A 14,848-nucleotide genomic window follows, 5' to 3' on the forward strand; every position below is an offset into this window, starting at 1 on the left:
GACGTTAACGGTTTTCATCTTTATCTTGGGCAAAGCTTTCCTTCCCAGTAGTTTTAATTTAATGGCGAAAAGGTAGGAAATCCCCAGAATCCATCAGGTTGTTGAAATTTAACCCCTTCGTTGCCTAATTGGCTAAGGGACGTTTCCGTTTATTATATAAACTCAAAGTTGGGAAGGGATATTTTGATAAAGAACTTTCTGTTTTAAGAGCTGTCCTGTGTGTCAAAGAGGTGGAAATGGGGGATTGTAAAAGGAATGAAAGGGTAGCCTCCATCATCAGGAAGTTTCCTGTCTAGTAAAGGAGACATTGTCCTTCCCCTTGGCGAACTGCAAGTAAGTTTGTCGTTCATGTCGCGGGAGGAGACAAAACCGTTCTCCAGAAGCCGTGGCTCCACAGAATTCCCAATTTAGCTCTGTGGTGAGCGCCCACCTCCTTCCTCCCCTATTTTTGGCTTGGAGAGCGCTGGGTGACCACGAGTGAAAATACGACGTGGATGTGAGGGTGCCGTACAAGAGTCGGAGAAGCATTGAACTGCGACCTCTAGAAATTCAGCTGCCTGAGCCAGGAGTTGGGGTAGGGTGGGAGTGGAAAGAATATTTTGGGGAAGCTGGATCTCAGAACGGCATGAGTATCTTAAATAATAATAATAGGGCCTACTTTGGAGAGGGCTAGGAAGGAGTTAGTCAAGGGTAAAAGGCTAGAGGAAGAGCATATGAAAAGGCTGGAAAGTGGAGAGCAGGCGTTGAAGATTGAATCTCTCTGGAGGAAAACCTTTGAGAGGACCAAGGCTTGGCCAAGAGCGACTGGGTGGAATCTGGGCTAGCTCAGTCATTAAGTTAGAACCCTGGACCCAAGTTTCAACCTGAGGCCGGGAAAGATGGAGATTTCCCCCAGGAGCAGAGCTAAAGAACAAAGCAACGGAAGGTAAACTTCGGATTGATGTGCTAACAGAGGGCTCTAAAGAGTGAGATTTCCAGACACTTAGGCCAGCATTCTCCTTGGGGATGTTGTGGGCTGGTGTTGACACTGGCAGCTTCTAGTATTTAGAATTTTAGTATTTAGCATAAATATTTCTGAATGACCTGCTTAGGTTGAACTGCACATAAGAACTTATTTGAAAGTAGCTCACATTTCTTCTTTGTATCCCCTCAGCACTTAAGCATTCTATTTCACACTACTACTCTGTTATTTTGCACTTAGTGGTGTATTCCTGAGGAGCCCTGGTGGGGCAGTGGTTAAGCGTTCAGCTGCTAACTGAAAAGTGGGCAGTTCAACCCACCCGCCACTCTTCGGGAGAAGAAAGATGTGGCAGTCTGCTTTCATAAAGATTAAAAAAAAAAAAAGCCTTGGAAACCCTATGGGGCAGTTCTTCCCTGTCTTACAGGGTCGCTGTGAGTCAGAATTGACTCGATGGCAATGGTTTTGGTGTGTTCCTGAGGTCACTTTTGGATGTCTGGCTCTCCTACTAGTGGTAAGGACTTCTTGGGTTAAGAACCTATCTCGATTCTAGTACTTAGACCATTCTGTGCCCATAGTAAATGCTTGCTATTCAGAGTATTGTTATAATTTTATAGTCTCTAAGATGTTACACATCTTAACACTCAAAAATGGTGAAGTATTCCCTCCCTGGAAATTTGTATTTTACAATAAGACCTTATCTAACTTAACCATTCATAATACAAATATCAGCATTCCAAATGTTAAACATTAGTTAAGCGCCTGCACTAGATTCTCTTAAAACTGCAGCTGATGCTGAAGAGTTTACAGTTTCATTTAGACATAGTTCTGGTCCGAGAAAACTGTACACTCTGGCAGAAAGATGAAAAAACTAATACCGGTAGGCTAGAAATACATTTCTGAGGGAAAGAATATGTACTTAAGATTTAAGATGAGAGTAGACCAGCTAGGTATGGTAAAAATGGGGGTGGGGAGGATGTTAGAAACTTTTTTCTTTTTCAACCAAATATAACTTTTCCTTCGTGTGTCATTTTTCATCGTGGTGCAGTTAGTGTTCAAAGCAGAAATCGAGGTTGGTTTCAAAGCCTTTGACCAGTTGCCCCCTTGCCCATCCTCATCCACAAGACTTCATGGAGGCACTCTCCACCGTTCTTCCTGCCTTTATAGCTTCACAAAGTCTTTTCTTCCTCCCTGGATGTATCTCCCAACTCTCTTTAAAATTTACTTTCTTCTCAAAGTTTTTCCTGATTTATTCTTCCTAAGGTAGGAGAATATAGTGATATGTGATTTTGTCCTTGCTGCTATTTTTTTAAGGTAGGAGAATATAGTGATATGTGATTTTGTCCTTGCTGCTATAGTTACACTTTTCTTTGTACAATTGGTAGATGTTCTGTTCCTCACTCCCCTTCCTGGCCAGATAATTAGAAACATAACTCCTGTTTATTTTATTTATCAGCCCTTTTACTGTCCAGTTCAGGACTTTGATGTCAGATCTGGATTTGAATCTCATCTCTGCTGCTTTCTATCTGTATTGCTCATGGGTAAGTTTTTTAATTGATCTATGCCTCAGTTTTCTCACCTGGGAAGTGGGGATACTAATGGCCACCCCACAGGGTTGTTGTAAGGAATAGAAGAGATGACTGTTGTAAAGCACTTAGTACATTTCCTAACATAGAATAACTGCTCAACAAATGGCTGTTGTTACTGCTATTTATAATTTCTTTCACCCTAATCATGGTTATACATCTTAATGTTTGTGAATATGTATTTACGTGGTATCTGTTTTATCTGTGTTAGTTATCTAGTGCTGCTATAACAGAAATACCACAAGTGGATGGCTTTAACAAAGAGAAGCATATTCTCTCTCAGTCCAGTAGGCTAGAAGTCTGAATTCAGGGTGTCAGTTCCAGGGGAAGGCTTTCTCTCTCTGTCGGCTCTGGAGGAAGGTCCTTGTCATCAGTCTTCCCTTGGTCTGGGAGCATCTCAGCTCAGGAACCTCAGGTCCAAAGGACTCGCTCTGCTTCTGGCACTGCTTTCTTGGTGGTATGAGGTCCCCATGTCTCTCTGTTTACTTCTCTTTTTTATATCCCAAAAGACATTGGCTTAAGACACTACCTAATCTTGTAGATCTCATCAGTATAATTGCCACTAATCCATCTTATTACACCATGATGATAGGATTTACAACATACAGGAAAATCACATACAATGGTGGACAGTCACACAATACTGAGAATCATGGCCCAGCTAAGTTGACAAATACTTTGGGGGGACACAATTCAATCCAGGACAGTCTCAATGGTTTGTTTTTGTCTGTTCAACCTAAGTTCAGTTCAGCAGACACAGAGTAATTATTCAGGCATTATAAACCAAGCATTGAGTCATAACAAGATGGACAAAACACTGTTTTTCCCCTGAAGGATCTTGGAGTCCAGTAGGGAAGACCTGCCAGTAAGCTCAGAGTTCCAAAACACTGTAGAGTACTACATACGAAAATAGAAGGCTGAGCAAGATTCAGAAGTGGTACAGAGGAGGAAGTGGGCGTTTCATCTGGAAGGCTTAGGAAAGGATTCGTGGAAGTTGTGAAAAGAGTGGAATTTCATAGGACAAATAAGTTTGCCATTGGACATGGAGAATAGGGGCTTTTGAGGTAAAGGGAACAGCATGTGCAAAAGTGCAGACATATGGAGCAGCATGGTATGCAGGGGTGACCAACTCCACATGGTGGAGTTGGGGCAGTTGCCAAAAGAAGAGGTGGGAATGGTTTTGGGAACCAGTTCATGAAGAATCTTGAACGCCTTGCTAAGGAACCTGGACTCTTCTAGAGGTGAGGACCTGTGAAGGATTTTAAACAGAGGAGTCACATGATCAGACTTGCATTTTAGAGATCTCTTCTGGCAGCTGTGAGGGAGACTAATCAGAATGGCAGGAGAGCCATCCTGAGGTGAGTTGGGCTGTCATTTATGTCTGTCCTTGTGTTTTTTCTTACCATATCTATGTCTTTCTCAGTTACATTCGTAAGCTCTCTAAACGCCTCCAGCCACAAAAAAAATAATTGCCACAGAGTTGATTCCAACTTATGGCAACTCCATGTATCAGGGTAGAACTGTAATCCATAGGGTTTTCAATGGCTGAATTTTCCAGGCTTTTCTTTTGAGACGCCTCTGGGTGGACTCGAACTGCCAGCCTTTCAGTTAGCAGCCAAGCACTTAACCACTTGCACCACCCAGGAGCTCTAAATTCCCTTAAAACACTCCCCTTATCGGTAAAAAGACAGGTAAAAACCAGTTGCTGTCACGTTGATTCCAACTCATGGTGACCTCATGTGTTCCAGAGTAGAACTACTCCATAGGGTTTTCATGGCTGTGACTTTTTGGAAGCAGATCTTCCAAGGCACCTCTGGGTAGGTTCGAACCACCAATCTTTCAGTTAGTAGCCCAACACTTAATTGTTTTTGCTACCCAAGGACTCCTAAAAAATGAGGCAACATATTTCAAATACAGAGTATAGTTGATTGTCCCAAAGGCCTAAGAGCTCCTGGAGGCTGGGAGTCCTGCCTGGGTGGCCACCATCATCTCCAGCTTCTCCCTTGCTCCCTGGGACCTAAACGTGCTCAGTGAATGGGGCGGCACTGAATGAAATGTTCTTGACCCAACTGCCAGGTGTTGGCTCAGTTCAGAAAGACTTGTACAGAACCAGCCATCTTATCTCTAAACCGCTTTTGACCAGCAATGAGCCCAGGAGGGGTTAGGGGCTACAGTCTTTGTGTGTGCAGACAACTGGCATGTGAGGTGGGGGAAGCATGTCCTGACCTTTTTAAGACAACCCCAATCTCACCCGTAACCTCTAAGTAAAAGTGTTGGCTTAGTCTCTATCCCTTTGTGGGAGTCTCAGAAGTTGCTGATATGACCATAATTCACAGGAAAATCTTTTCATTTATAGCTGCCTTAAAAATAGAGTCAGCACAGCCACGGATGAACCCCCCTTTCTTAACTCTTGGTGGAGATGGGCGCTTGTTTATTTGGTTCTCACATCACTCTTACCCCCCACCCCCAGCCCCACCCTGGGGGAAGTTATTGGACAAATCCCAGCAGGCTCAGGCACACCTCCCCGCCTCTGCAGCTGGGGTTATAAATAACCACCAAAGCTAAACAGTCAAATAACTGCATTTTGAAAATTGCTCAGAAAATCACTCTGATCCTGATTCAATAGCAGTTCTCCCACCTCTGCCCTCATCTCCCCCTCCCCCCACTTATCTACTCCTTTCCCTGATCCAAGCTCCCTGGGGAAGTCAGTCTGAGCACAAAGCCATCTTATAATGAAGATGTCTTTTTCCATATTTGATGGAGCAAGAGCCCTCCAGGGCTGTAGTTATAGTTACACGATGTTGTTATGGCAGCAGAGGCCTCAGGGCAACATATGTTTCTCTGTGGTAATTGGGTTTGCTTTAACAGACTGTCTCGCCCTGGGTTCTCTAGGCCCAAATTCACTTACCAGGAAGACCAGGGAATTGTCACTATGGATGAGCCTTCACTTTTTGATTCCAGCAAAACCAGATTTCTCTTTATTCCCCAAAGTGGAATGTATCCAGTGACCAGGAGTTGAAACTTTTTAGCCTGCAGGTGTTTTCATTTATTCATTCAACAGATATTTACTGAGCATCTGATGTGTGGTAGGAATTGGGCTGAGAGCTGAGGAGACACTGGGAATAAACAGATGTAGTCTTTCTCCTCCTGGACAACTGGGGCAGTTCTGCTCTGTCACATGGGATCACCATGAGTCGAAAATAGAGACTCGGCAGCACACGACGACAGGAGGAGGGTGGATTTTACCTACCCACACCCCCTCCACCTTTCCAAAAAATGTTAACCCAGCGTAATAACACTAAATAAATTTTTGAGAAAATAAGAGCCATCCTACTGCCACAAAGCTATTTTTATTTTTTTGTATATTGCCTTCCAGTTCGTCTCATGCATACATGGTGTTGTATGTGTACATTTTTGTATAGGTGCACTCATTGTTTACATGTAATTTTGTATGTTTACATGTTGTCAACATTTTCTGTGTTTATAGTCTTCATGATTGTGATTGTAATCTCTGTGTGACATTACACTGCAGCATTGTGACACACGGCTCACACTCCCCTGTTGTGAGGTTATTGAGGGTTTTTCACGTCAAGGCTGCAGTGAGGGCATCCATCCATAATTCTCTCCGATTGAATTTTCTTTCTCCTGTTATCACTTACCACTTTATTTCTGTCCCCCAAATTTTATACAAATATGCAGTGTCACCGGCGGCATGTGAGGGTGCCAGTTTTACGACATTCTCCCCAGAAGTGTTACCACTTTTTAAAATCTTGCAATTTTAGTAAAAATGAAAACTGCGCTTCAAATGTGCTTTTGATTTTATTTCTCCTGACGATGCACTTTGTCTTCTGTGGGTTCATGTCACTAGTTCTGTTTCTTGTGTGAAATTCGATCCATTACTAATTTCTGTACTGGGAGTCTTGATTTTCTTTTAAATTTAAATGAAAGATAGAAAGCTAAATAGATAGATGCTTTGTCCGAGCCACACCCAGTTACAGAGTCAGTGTTTTTAAGCAGGTAGAAGGATAGAAAATTCGCCTCATTTCTAGTATTCTCTTACTCTCGTGCGCCTGCCTCCCAGGTGAATCTAGTGGGCGGTTCCGTCAGGTACTACTGAGAATGAGAGTGAAATTGTGAACGGAATGCATCAATGCCGTGGATGACAGCAGTGACGACGCAGCCCGTGCCCTACCTCAGCAAACGTGGAGAGGACACTTCAAAAGCTGTAGTCACTCTGGCCAACTTTAGGAACCGTGAGGGTGATTCTGTATGTAGACGCTCTTTTCCTGGTGACCACGGAGAAAGTGAATTCCAGAAAAAAAGTTTCCCAAATAAACCAACCTTTTTGATGAAAAATGACCCCCTGCATGCTGCTATCTGAAATGTGGGTCACTTTTGTGTGTGTGGAGGCCTGGTGGTGCAGTGGACCAAAAGGTCAGCAGTTCGAATCCACCAGCCACTCCTCGGAAACTCTGCGGGGCAGTTCTCTGTCCTATAGGATTGCTGTGAGTTGGAATTGGCTTGATGGCAATGGGTTTGGGTTTTTTTTTTTTTTTTCCAGTTTTTCTTTCTTGTGAGATGCTTCCCCAGGAACGGGGCTAGGAATGGGTGCCTCTGAGTCACTTACATGTACTTACCAATCTCTCTTGTGACTAACTGTACCCAATGTTAATCACCTGGCCAAGGTGAGGGATGTACTCTACACCAGGAAAAAATGTTTTCTATTTAAAGCAAGCTAGTACATCTCACGTACTTTGGACATGTTATCAGGAGGGATCAGTCCCTGGAAAAGGACATCATGCTTGGTAAAGTAGAGGGTCAGTGAAAAAGAGGAAGACTTTCAATGTGATGGGGACTGACAATGGCTGCAATGATTGTGAGGGTGGTGCAGGACTGGACAACGTTTCATTCTGTTGTACATAGAGTCGCTATGAGTTGGAACTGACTCGAAGGCGCCTGACAACAACAAAGGACATACATGGTCCAAACCCACAACCTTGGACTTCTTAGCACCATGCTCTAAACAGTTACTGACCTCAACTGAATTACAGGGGTTAAGGATGACTTTCTTGCTAGGCTGGAAATTACAGGAGGATAAGCTGCCATCTGGTCACTTACCTGCCTAGCCTTGCCAGCAGATGTCACTACACCAAACCACATTCTCCAAAGATAATGACTGGAAGGAAAGAGAGGGCTTCAGAAAGGCCAAAATCTGACCCTCTTCTCCCATGGCTTCCATGAATACTTCTGGAAAACAATCAAAGGTGTGTTTATATACAGTTCCAGATAGTACTGAGGCCTGAACTCAGCAGGTCAAGACCCAAGGTTGTGGGCAGAGTCAAAGCTCTTATCCATAGGACCTTCTCCAGATTGGGTGGGGAGCACAGCTGCTGTGGGAAGGGCAGCAGGGTGAGCAGACCATTTAAATGGGGATTATACAAGATAGGGTTATCTAGGAACAAGAGCCACAGTCTTGGGGCCATGCCAAATGTCACTATGGAGCTGATACCTCAGGCAAAGTACTCCACCCCCCCTCCACCCCTGCCCCACTATCCACACTGGCAGGGGCCATCCCTCACTTGAGGGCTGTCAGGAGGCTGGGACTGGTCCATCAGTTTTAGGTTTCCCCAGTACCAGCTAGACATAGGCTCACCATGTCAGGTCACTGGGAAAGTTCCTGGCAATTCAGACCATTGTTGCTGCACTTCTTCAAGACAAGTATAAGCAGCATTAGTGACCTAGGAAGAAGAGCCATGTCAGCTCTTCTGTGAAGAATTTTATTCCATGCACTGCTGTGGGATAAAGGCTGAAATCCTTACCTGGCCCACAATGTCCCGCATGGTCTGTCCTCTGGCTAACTTGCCAGCCCCATACCACATAACCCTCTGCCTCATTCTCTGCTGTAGCCTCATTGGCCTTCCTGCAGTTCCTCAGCAGTGCACTGGTTCTGTTCACCTCGGGACCTTTGCACATGCTCTTTACCCAGGATGTTCTTTCCTCCTACTCTTCTTTACCTTCCACTGATCCTTCAACTCTCAGCTGAAATGTCAATTCTTCAGGGATGCCTTAGCTGAGCCTCCTAGATTAGATCAGGGCCCCACTTCTACACTTTTAGAGTGCCCTATACTTTTCTTTGGAGCACTTGTATCGGTTTGTAATTATATGCTTGTTTGTGTGACTCTTTGGATTCTTTACCTTATGTCTCCCAAATACATACCACAGACTATAGGTTCCATGAGGGCAATGTCTTTTTTTATCATTGCATCTTCAGCACCTAGCAGAGTACATGTCGGCACTCAATTACTATTAAATGTATGAATGAATGAATGAATAGTGAATAGATAAATGGAAGAAGTTAGAAAACAGCGTTATTCTTGTAGAGATTCATAGAGCTTCCCCGTATGAAATACAGTGCCTAATTCTGGTCACACTACCTCCAAGAAAGACTTGTCAGTGTCCAGAGAACATCATCTAAATCAGTTGAGGGAGAAGTGGAGTTGACCATGAGGCAAGATTAAAAAATTATGGAAAGATGGAGGCTAAGGATTTGACCCCTGCATAGGAGTTATAAAGGGGGTAGAGATAGATGCAGTTATGTTTAACAAATCCAGAATGTTAGCTCTAAGGAAAAATTTTCAGAACTAGACCGTGGACTCCCCAGAGAAGGAACCATGTGTTATTTATTTCTGTATCCCCAGCATCTAGCACGTTGCCAAGTATACAGTGGGGCTCAAGAAATGTGTGTTGTGCTATTTTGTTGATGCTTAAAGGAGGTAGACTTGGGTCTGGGGTAGGTAGTATGCAGTCATTTACTTGGGAAACCCCAGAAGCCAAAGAAGAAGAAGAGTATGAATAGGGTCAAGAAGGGTTCCTTTACATGTACAAACAATAGCTACACAATGAACTGTTTCAGGGACATTAGGGCTATTCAAAGCCCATTCCTTGACCTTTTGAGATCATCCTTAGGAAGGGCAATTACCATGCACTCTCAAAAAAGTGCATCTTATTTCCACCAGTAGGGATCAAATTCACAATTGTATAAAGCATTGATCTTACCCTACCTCACATTGTTACCTTTTTCAGTACCGTTCAGACTCTTGGGCACAGGCCTTGTTCATTTCCTGGTCATATTCCAATCTGTTCCCCACCAGAGAAAGGAAAATCCCAGAACGTGGTGCCCTTCAATTAGAAGTAAAAATGGCTGCATCTCTAAGGGCAACCAGTGCCTGGGCTTGGTATTCTTGAGCCCACAGCAGGGAGGTCATTAGCCCAGGTTCCAAGAATCTCTACAACCAGCATCCCTGGCATTTAGCCTTCCATCCCTGGCACTTAACCCCCTGGCCCCATAAGCAAGGACATTTCAAATAGTTTTTCTTGGAGCCATGGAGGGTTCAAAAGAATTCTTGCACATTAAAAAAAAATAAATCCTCTCAAAACAGCTATTGAGCTGCTCAACCCCACTTATTTTTCCCCTCTCCTTGCAGAGCGGAGCTTAAAGAAAAGGTTGAGGATTTGGACATGTGTCCGTTAGCCTCAGCCAGCTCCACTGGTCTCACAATAGATGGTACCAGAGTCTCCAGCCCCTAGGAGGGTAGTAAGGGCTGCATCTTGTCCCAAAGCTGGGCCTGAAGGCACAAGGCATCAAGAAAATAGATGCCTTGACTCTTGTCACTGGTGTGGTGATGCTTCATGGAAACTAGCCCCAGGAGCTTTCCATAGTTGGCTTCCCATCTCTTCCCCTCCAGCAACCTATAAATCACTGAGTATTAAGTACTGTCTGGAGGACCCTGCTCCCCCACCTCACTCTGGGGCTCCCTGCCAGGCAGAAGGCTTCAAACTAAGCAGGGAGAAAAGAGAATGGGCAGCAGGCAGGGGTGCCCATCATTTATCGTCCCAACACAGCAGTCAGTCACTCTTTCCAGCGGGGCTCTGGCAGGATGGGCAGGCAAGGCTGCCAGGGTTTTCTGGCAATGGCAAGCGCAGTTCAGCAAGAGTTCCCCTGGTTTGACTGGCAGACTGCCAGAGGTAGAGAGACAGTCAAGGGATAAGTCCCCTTCTCTTTTGATTTTGGTGGTCTCAGAATGAAAACACACTTTATGTCCTGGGTGGATAGGACCCCTCTCCCACTCTTTTCTATCTACTCTCTCCTAGGGCCTCCTCTTGTAGCTTCTCTTTTGACCCCACATTGAGTTTCCACTTTACCTGGCACACCACAGACGATTCTTAAGAGTCCTGGCTCCTAAGCTCTGGCAGGCTTTCTTAAGGGGCAGCACCACCCCTCTATCTCCTTTGATTTTTCTCTGGTTTCTCTTTCATGGAAATCCCCCAGCTTCCCCGTCTCTCCCTCCTCCCCCCAGGTAGGAAGCTTAGAGAAAGGGCCTAGGCTAGTCCAGTGGAGACAGAGACATGATAGTAATGCCTTTGCTGAGAAGTTCCGGGAAATGTTCAACTCCCACTCTAGAAGCAGCTAGAACCTGGCAGACTCATCTCCATAAATTCTGAGCACTTCTTTCCAGCAGCATAAACACAATCTGAGTTCTAGAGAGTTTAGGGCTGGGGGAAGTGACAGGGAGGTGGGGCATGGGGCATGGCTCCCTGGCCTGTATTTCTAACTCTGACTTTCAACCTCTGGGTCAGGAGTGGGCCACTAAATCTGGGTCCCTCTGACCTAGTCCACTGAACCCCTAGTAGTGGTTATGAACACAGGCTTTTGAAGCGGGTGGACCTGTCACTTTGGCTATATGTTTTCTAACCTTTCTGAGCTTCAGCTTCTTCACCTGTGAAATAGGGATAATTATAGCTATTACAGCTATTGTTGGAAACCTTCGTAGTATAGTGGTTAAGTGCTGCCGCTGCTAACCAAAAGGTCAGCAGTTTGAGTCCACCAGGTGCTTCTTGGAAACTCTATGGGGCAGTTCTACTCTGTCCTATAGGGTTGCTATGAGTTGGAATCTACTCAATGGTAACGGGTTTGTTTTTTTCTTTATAGCTATTGTATAAGGTAGATATGAAGATTAAATGAGATAGATGTATGTTCAAGTTGCTTAGCCTGTAGTAAGCACCCAGTAAGTGGAAGCATTCTTTTATGCTGTGTAACAGAGGCACGTGGCCTGTACCATCCTGGTCATATTATTTCCTTTCTTGGGACCCTGATGTCACTGTCTCCACAGTAGTGGAGCTTCTTGGGCATTCGGAGGAATGTAGACCCACCACTGGTTCAGGAATCTCAGGGCTCCGTTTTGAGAAGAATTCAGAATTGGATGTATGGAGCCAAGAAATTGACAGGGTTGGTATCTAAAACCTGACTCGACCTTCTGGGCAAACACCCAGGAGGCCAGAGAATTGGATGGAGGTTCTGGGTGGGACTTCCAGGGAAGGTGCCAACTTTGTGATATTATCAGAGTGGCATGGAAGAAGCAAGGCCAAGCTGCTTCCTACCCTAGTAGAATACAAGCTGTTTTGTAGACTACCAGGCTTTAGCCCAAGTTGTATGGAAGCAGGGGTCATAGAGGTCACTGGTGGAATGTGCTGGAACATTCCAGGCCCTTCCACTGTACAACACAAATCCTTAAGGCACTGAGCCATCAGGGGCTTACAGAAATGGGTACAAGGTCCTTACCTGCCACCATGCACAGCAGGAAAAATCACCTGCTTTGAAAGGAGCACTATTCTAAGTGCCACCAAGTTACTAAGTGAGAGGAGTGTCAATCCAGCCCTCAGGGACTGTTTCATTTGAGAGGCTTGGCTGTCAAGGCCATTTTGTTGAGCTGGAGCCATCTTGTGGAATAGATGTGCTAGATACAGGAAAAAACAGGAATAGACACCCGACTTAGTCAGGGCTGAAGAGTTGGGTGGGATGTAACCAGGCTTCATTTTTTCATTCACAAGCAGACTTACAATGAAGCTAATGAAACTGGAGAGCCAGAGCCCCTCACTGGAACAGACCCCTTCTAAGGCCCTGTACCTAGTTCTGTGTTTATAGTTTTTTTCAAGATAGACGGTATTTTAATACAATATTAAAAAAAACAAAATCAACGCAAAAATCCATGATGAACAAAACATCAAAAATTTTTTAAAAAGACAGAATAGGTGTTATTTTTTTTTTTTTGCCCAGGATTTCACTATTGCACCAGTGGGCACTGTGAATACCCTTGTTTTTTAAAGCGTTCACCCTTAAGTACAATGCTGATAGCTGGCTAACAACAGCCCTTTTCTAGCGTTTGACTGCACAGAGCTTCTTGTCCAGTCTCTTTCCATTGGCACAAATGGAACATGAGCACAGTAGCCTCCAGGAAGGGAGCTCAAGGCTGCACCCTCTGCAGAATTATTTAACCAACCAGCGCTTCTGGTTTAAGAAGAGCCCTCCTTGACTCTCCAACACCTCAGCGCCATCCAGTTCTGAGATCAATCTGTTTGTTTTTATTTGTCGTTCAATGGGTTAGTTGCCGGCGGATAAATGGGAGTGATTGCTGACTTCACCATATTGTTCCACCCCCTGTGTTTAAAATCTTTAACCCCAAACTGATTTAAGCATTGGGTCTCACAAAACCTAGGCCCTTCCCTACTTTCAGTCTGCTGGGCTTTTAGCCTCGACTCTCAGGAGTGGTCGGAAATTTTATTTGGAGAAACAGCCAAATAGTGAAATAATCATCAACTCAATATCGCTGAATGCAGCAGCTTGAACTAAATGCTGACAAGAAATACCAGAATCAATGGGTCCCTTTGCTTACAGAGTTGGGAAGAAAGGACAAACATATGATGGAGGAGAAATTGTAAAGCTAGCTATAAGCTTTAGTACAAAATAATGGGCTACAAATGGAACACCGAAGTCCTGATAAAATTGTTAGTGTCTGACAAGGTCGGTTGAGACAAGTTTGGAGGAAATGACATCTAACTAGAAGTTGGAGGAGATGATGGAAAAGAAGGCAGAGTTGCAGGGAGGGGAAGAAGCTCATTTACCAAGGCACAAATAATAACATTGAATAAGAATCCTTGATACTATTTTATAGTTATCTCTTATAAAATTATCAGTATTTTGATTATTGACAATATTTTGGCTCTGAAGATAAGCCCTGGACCATATGCCCAGAGACTAAAGGAAATCAGACTACAGGCTAACTTTCAAATCACTTGTCCCCTCTTGCATATTTTTAATACCTTTGAATTGGATTTTCATGATACTTGATGCTTCATTTGGTGCATGGTGTGAGGGCAAGGGAGAGGAATTGGGTGTGGAATCAGATGGAGAATGTTAAGGGTATTATAGCTTATTTTGCCCAGAGGCAACTGTATTTTTGAGGCAGACTTGAAAAAGGTTAAGTGGGAACAACAGTGGAGAAGAGAAAAGTCTAAAGTGAGGATAAAACAAAGAGGCTTGTGGTTTATACACAGCCTATTGGGAATGTACTTAACCAATGTCTCCTCTTCAGGGACGTTCATCTCGGGGAGGCCTGGGAAGGTCGGGTGTGGGGAATGCAAACTCTTCCCACCAAGGCGTTGCTCTGGAAACAAGCTGGTTCCCCAAGGTACCCACAATCACAGGATATATGATACAGGATCTAGGTAGTAGACATAGAGTGCATTTGAATTCATTGTCTGTGAAGCACCATCTGCATGCCAGGCACAGTGCTAGGTGTTATAGAAAGTAGAGAGATGACCAAGACACACCTGTTCCCCTTGTTAGCTGCCGTCAAGTCTGCCTCTGACTCATGGCGACCCCATGCACAATGGGATCAGACCTCTGTGATCCACAGGGTTTTCATTGGCTGATTTTGCAGAAGTAGATCATCAGACATTTCTTCCTAGTCTGCCTTAGTCTAGGAGCTCCGCTGAAACCTGTTCAGCATCATAGCAACACAGAAGCCTCTGCTGACAGACAGGGAGTGGCTGCGCTTGAGGTGCATTGGCTGGGAATCAAACCAGGGTCTCCTGCATGCAAGCAAGAAATCAGCCACTAAACTACCCCTGCCACCGCCCCCCCCCAAAAAAAACTTATAATTTCGTGTGATAAGACATTTTGTAAAATGAGAAATGCCATCTTGGGTATTCCATAATCAAAACCACCAAATCTTGTTTCTCTCACAGTGATCCTTTAGGGATATCATGGGCATAAGTATATTTGCTTCCTGGAACATTCCCTTAAAAGATTAGCAGAGTCTCCTACACATCATGGGTCTCTCATCCATAAATTTATCTAAATCTTTTTTTTTTAATAGCTTGATTAAGTTATAATTTGCATACCACAAAAATCCACCCATTATGGATGTGTAATTCTATGATTTTTAGTAAATTTATAGAATTGTGC

This window comes from Elephas maximus, chromosome 19 (genome assembly GCF_024166365.1).
Source record: "Elephas maximus indicus isolate mEleMax1 chromosome 19, mEleMax1 primary haplotype, whole genome shotgun sequence".
Taxonomy (NCBI): domain Eukaryota; kingdom Metazoa; phylum Chordata; class Mammalia; order Proboscidea; family Elephantidae; genus Elephas; species Elephas maximus.